The sequence below is a fragment of the Schistocerca cancellata genome, chromosome 1 (assembly GCF_023864275.1).
Source record: "Schistocerca cancellata isolate TAMUIC-IGC-003103 chromosome 1, iqSchCanc2.1, whole genome shotgun sequence".
Classification (NCBI taxonomy): Eukaryota; Metazoa; Arthropoda; class Insecta; order Orthoptera; family Acrididae; genus Schistocerca; species Schistocerca cancellata.
Genome location: NC_064626.1, coordinates 195031143 through 195037996, shown reverse-complemented (window position 1 = coordinate 195037996; position 6854 = coordinate 195031143).

Below are 6854 nucleotides of genomic sequence, written 5' to 3'. Positions count from 1 at the left end.
CGAATAGTCGCTTTGTTGTAACTGCCCCCAATGATTTAGAAATTCTGATAGAACATTATCTATCCCTTCTGCCTTATTCGATCGTACCTCTTCCAAAGCTCTGACTCTGGTACTGGACCCCCTACCTCTTCTACATCGACTCCTGTTTCTTCTCCTACCACGTCATTAGACAAATCTCATAGAGGCTTTTAGTGTACTCTTTCCATCTATCCGCTCTCTCCTCTCCACTTAACACTGGAATTCCCTTTGCATGCTTAATGAGAGCCGGCTGCTGTGACCGAGCCGTTCTAGGCGCTTTAGTCCGGAACCGCGCTGCTGCTACAGTCGTTTAATTTCACTGAAGGGTGTTTTGGGTTTCCTACATGCTGACTCAGTCCTTCCGACAGTTATTTCATGTTCGATTTCTTCACATTTTTCCTGCAAAGATTTCACATTAGGTTTCCAGCACTTCCCATTTATTTTATTCCTAAATGACCTGTATTGCTGTATTGCTGAATTTCCGTGAACAGTTTTGTACTTCCTTCTTTCATCGATCAACTGACCTATAGTTTCTTCGCAGTTATCTTCTTTGTATCTATGTTTTTCTTTCCAACATTTCCGATTGCACTTTTTAGAGGTGTCCATTCCTCTTGAACTTAACTGTCCACCGAGCTATTTCTTATCTCAGTACCTACAGCCTCAGAGAACTTCAAGCGTATCTCCTCTTTCCTTAGTGCTTCCGTATTCTACTTGTTTGCATTTTTGAGTCTTACTGACTCGTCTCTTAAACTTCGGCCTACTCTTCATCACTACTAAATTGTGATCTGCGTCTGTATCTCCTCCTGGGTGCGCCTTACACTCCAGTATCTGGCCGCGCGGGGTAGCCGTGCATTTTGTGGCGCCTTGTCACGGTTCGCGTGGCTCCCCCCGTCGGAGGTTCGAGTCCACCTGAGTGTGTGTGTTGTCCTTAGCGTAAGTTAGTTTCATTAGTGAGTAAGCCTAGGGGCCGATGACCTCAGACGTTTGGTGTCATAGAACCTTACCACAAATTTCCAAATTTTCCAGTGCCTGGTTTCGGAATCTCTGACTGCCCACGATGTAATATAACTGAAATCTTCCCGTATCTCACTTCCTTTTCCAAGTATACCTACTCCTGTTGTGATTCTTTAACAGTGTATTTGCTATTACTATCTGAAATTTATTGTAGAACTTAGTCTTCCTCTTCTCTCATTCCTAGCACCAATCCCATACTCCCCCGTGACCCTTTCCTCAACTCCTCCCCTATAACCACATTCCAGCCCCCATGACTATTAGATTTATGTACTACATTACCTGTTCTATATCCTCACAGACTTTCTCTATGTCTTTATCTTCAGTTTGCGACGCCGGCATGTATACTTGAACTGTGTTGGTCTGCTGCAGATTCTGATGAGAAAACCCCAACTCTGAACTGTTCACAATGACACTGTCTCCGGCCGACCGGTGTGGCCGTGCGGTTGAAGGCGCTTCAGTCTGGAACCGCGTGACCGCTACGGTCGCAGGTTCGAATCCTGCCTCGGGCATGGATGTGTGTGATGTCCTTAGGTTAGTTAGGTTTAATTAGTTCTAAGTTCTAGGCGACTGATGACCTCAGAAGTTAAGTCGCATAGTGCTCAGAGCCATTTTTTTTTTTTTTTTTTTTTGACGCTGTCTGTTTTACCTTCCTATTCAGTCGGATCCTGTTCCCGTTACGCGATTTTTTGCTGCTGTTGATATTACCCCACACTTATCTGAACAGAAATCCTTGTCTTCTTTTCATTTCAGTTCACAGACCCCCGTTATATCTGGATTGAACCTTTGGATTTCCCTTTTCAGATTTTCAAGGTTCCCTTTCAGGTTCAAACTTCAGACACTGCAGTCGCCGGCTCCTAGAATGTTATCCTTTCCTTGGTAATTCAATCTTTTTCTCATGGCCACCACTTCCTTGGCAGTCCCACCACCCCGGAGACCCGAATGTGGGACTATTCCGGAATCTTTTGTCAATGGAGAGGACATCATGACACATTTTCTATTACAGACCCCATGTACTCTGGATACACGTGCTCTGTCTTTAATGCAGTGCTTTACATTGCCCCTGTATCCTTACACCGTTGATTACTGCTGATTCTCCGCCCCCCTCCCCCCTTTAGGGGCGGTTTCCTACCTCAAGAGCGAGAGAATGCTCTGAACCTTTGTCCGCTCCTCCGTCCCGTTTCGACAAGGCCGTTGGCAGAAAGATGGTGACTTTTTATGCCGGAAGTCTTCGGCCGCCAATACTGATGATTTTCATTCAAAATCTGACGTCGTGGGGCTCGAACCCGGGACCGAGACCGTTTTGATTAGTAATCAATGACGCCAATCTTGAACCGCACCATTTAGTAACTTTTATTAGTAACTGAGCACGAGAAAAAAGCTGAAGTATTTAACTTCTTGATTGTGAATGATAGTTTCTGAATCATTGTGCACATTGCGATCACGTTTAATGTTTATTAAATGCCATTCTGGTTGAGCTGTAGGAGAACGCCCAACCGAATATTTTGGTGTAATTTCTTATCAGTCAACGGAGTCACTTACCCAGATCCCTGTTTCAGAGTAAAGATGCTTCCGTTTTTCGTCCATTCCGTACTCTGAACAGCTGACGGATGCATGCCGTCGTTGCTACTGGCGCTGCGCTGGTCGAAATGGGCAGATTCTCGCTACCGGCGACTACTTCACTCCAAAGATGTCGGTTTTTCCAACTTGATGCAGGGTGCTAAGATTTTATTTCGAATGAAATTAAAATTGGAAACTTAAATAAAGGACAGAAAAATAAACGTATGCCGGCCCATCCACCCACAGTCGCAAACGACCCAGCGCGTCATAGCAACCACATTCCCGGTCGTATAAGGAATGTCTCTGATAGATTAGTTACTCAGGAGACATCTATGAATATTTCATGCTCACTCTGCCTCCCGCCCCAATCATTCTGCTGTTAAGGCTACTCTGCTGAAAACGCAATAATCCTTGCGTCCTTTTAAACTGGCGGGTCCACCTCACGTGACGTGTAGTGGTAAATTTTTCATTAAAAAAGGTGTCCGGATTCTTTTGATGAGACTGTACGCGTAATATACCACAGTGAAGGGCATTGACAGTATAGTTAAAGACTGTTTAGAGAATACTATAGACCAAAGTTTTTGTTGGATGCTACGTTTCGACGTCTGTCAAATGCCGTTACCTGAATATGGGTTGTTTGACTGACAGAGTGTAATAGCAAGCGCCCAGTATGGCTCTGAAGACGAAAGAAAACTAATATCATAGATGATCACCGTGAAGTGTCTAATGTTGAACAATTTAGTTTCTTATCCGTACGGAAATCGAATAATCAGCTGCTACCAGTAATAAATGTCGCATAATGTTCTGCGTCGACTCCGTAAGTGTACTGCTTGACAATTTGCTGATAAAATAAGTCATGGGAATAGCTTTGGAGCGTATAGAAGTCACGCTTCTACTTATCGGTTAGTTGTTCTTTGTAACATAGAAAACTAACGATTTTAGTGAAAAACGGGATTGACTGTGGAAAAACAAAGAAACGGGAATTACAGTTCATGTGGTACAGATCGGTCAAAACTGCTTCAATGATTGGTGTCCTGATGCAAAATTGAAAAAATGTAAACCCAACGCTCGATGAAACTATGGTTAACGCTGCTTTTTTTCACACAATTTCCTAATTCTCGTGCCTTTTTCTGTCTAATACTATTCAAGTTTTACTGAAACTTTTTTGTGAAGATGCGCCGATTAACAGAGTTTTTTTGTAGGAAACAAGTATCTGCATATCATCGAACAGGATGACATTTCAGGCTGAACGAAAATGTTATTTGGATTTGTTATAACAATCTGTAGTCAAACGTAAGTGTTAAATGAAAGTAAAAAGTACTTCTAATCTCTGTATCATACTTCACACATATTAATTTACAATTGCTCTGGAAATAAACAAAGCCCATTTTCAGGACTGACTTAGTTTCTGCGCATATTTTCCCACGTTGCTCGCGAATTTTGCGAAAAATATTATTCCAAATGTGTTTGTTCAAGAATTATGTACTGTGAGGAAACATGTTCAATGGTCTCGCTACCTGTGGCCTGCAAGCTGTTAATGCTAGTTTGCTGTGAATGTTTAGCAATTGATTGGGTCCATGAAGTCCCTGTTTGTCATAATTATAACATTCACTTTGAAGATTACGAGCGAGACGAAAACCTAAATTACGTTGGTAAAAATTTTATATTTCTGGAAGACGATAAGCGATATTTCGGTTACATGATTTAATAAGTTTGCCTTATCAGAAGCTGAAAATTAATATCAGTACTTTGACACTGTGCCCATTTAGACACACCACACTGAATTGCAGTGACTAATATATACGTAAAGGAACACTGCTTTAGCAAACGTGTTGTTTATAACATTGTTGGTAACGATAACAAATGCAGTTTAATCTGTTGCTATAGTTTGAAGTAGCTTTACGTGAATGCTCAAGAACGAAAGTGGCGGTAAGTATAGTACACGTTTCACGCACTGCCTTCGAATTTACAAGTGCTGTGCATTGTAAAATTATTCTGCCACATAACAGACTCAAACATAAAGTACAACATCTAACAGGCGTTTTTCTACTGAATGTAACATCAGTACTTCGTGAAAAATATCTCATTGTTATGAGTTTATCTTTCTTGTGTTTAACCGTTACACCTCATTAGTTCATCGTAACAGACACAACTGTCATCTTTAATTTTATTATTTTATCAGAGCTGCTAGAAAATATTTCGTTTCGCTATCACGTACTGCCCTTATACAAACATATATTAGGTATTATGCATCTCCATCTAACTAATAGCATACTGTAAGTCCATTTAAGTTTTTTCTCGCTTTTAAAGATATGAAATATGTAATCTTTTCAACAATAAAATAGCATCGTTAAAACGATTTTTGTTCTCCCAACCGTGATACTGTAGAAAAAAATTAAGGAAAGAATGTTTTAAATGAAAATGATTTCACATCTCAGTGAATGTACGGGAAGTAATCAATAGAAAGTTAGTCAAAAGTTAAGCTAGCTTCAAAATCATAAACAGCTATCACACCTTAAAGTATGTGCTCAGCGTAAGACATGTATTTCAAAATAGGCCGCAATCGTTACGAAATGAGCTAGATAATTGAATAATGTAACAAGTGTACTAGCATTTTAAAGTTGTGAAGATTTTAGTTTTGGCAAATTTGAGTTCATCGCTGGTGACTTGTGTAGACACGTTATAGAGCTCTTCCGAATGCAGTTGGCTGAGCGGGAATATTCCTGAGTGACACCTCTTTACTATATACAACTGAGTACAATTAATGCACTTCTTCTTGTTAAGTTTTGTTTTAATTTGAAGTTGTTATATGCATATAGGTAGACGTGTCTGAACACTTTATTGATTTTTTTACCCTTGCGATCGTAACAAATATTGATAGCACGAGCGCGGAAGTACTGAATATGGCGGCCGAACATTCTCAGGGCGCTGCCCCAAGAACTGTCCTCCGACACACAGATGCATTATCTATTCATTTTAGATGATAATGGTAAATGATGAGGAAGTTGCAAAACCAGCTGTTCTGGTCTAGCAAGCAGCCATGCAAGTACCACTTCAGCAAAACCGTGTCATCAAATTATTACCAGAAAATTCATTGTTGCATAAACATCTATGTAAACATACACTTTCCGTTCGTTTAGTGTGTTGTACTAGTTTTAATTTATCATGTTAAATTTCTACTCTGTAACACTTATAAAATCTGTGGTGTTTTCGTTATCACAAGTCGAACATACAATAATTGTTATTACAGTGTCAGGTTTGCTGTACAGTATAGTTAGAATTAAAACAGATCTTCACGGAGTGGTTATGTATTCTGCGCGTCTCTTCAACAGCGCGTACGACAGCTAGATAAGTCATACAATTAAAAAGAAAACGAGGTCATAGAATGGTCTGACGTGGAAATAACGGTGTGTACTCCTTACTAGAATTTCGGATGAAATGGCAAAATAATTTTTTGGCAGGCAGTATCAAAAAATGCTAAATCTTCAAGTTACAGTGTGAAAAACTTTTGCTAACCCAATCAGTAAAAACAGTGTGTACTTACGAAAATATAACTGCAGTAATTAAAAAAAATGTAGTGTGAAGGACAAGCGTTTTTTTTTTTTTTGAAGTCGTGTAACTTTATTACAGACCTATAAAACAACATTACTTCGAGATATGGCAGGAACTGCAATAGTTTGCAGACTTGTGCGTGCTGTTTAAACAGGGACCATGACGATATATATATATATATATATATATATATATATATATATATATATATATATATATATGGCGGAATCGCTGAACTTACCATTCGCACGATCGTCGTGATAATGAAACTGGAAGTGCAGTTACTGTCAAAATAATAGCTAAATGTTATACATCAAACAAAGCCATTAGTTTCAGACCCACGAATATTGCATTTACTTGAGAACATAATTAAGGAAGAACGCACTGTGAAACAATAAAACGTTTTGCACAAATTATTTTTATAAATCTATTTTATTCGTATGAGTTAATTTTCATACATATCAGCACCATTTAACACTGTTTAAGTATTATCTGCAACTATGCATTCGTTGTCATTACGACTTGTGTCTTACTGTGCTGCTGCTCAACAAGTTAATCATAATATTAGTATTTGGGTAAGGTGACCCGAAATTGACAGTAGCTGAGGTGGTTTTCACTTTGTCTTGTTTTGAAGGAGTAGGGACAGTTGGGAAGACCTGAGATGGAGGTGGTCATGCTCAGTGCAGTAACCAGTTTACGCGGGGGATGCCTTG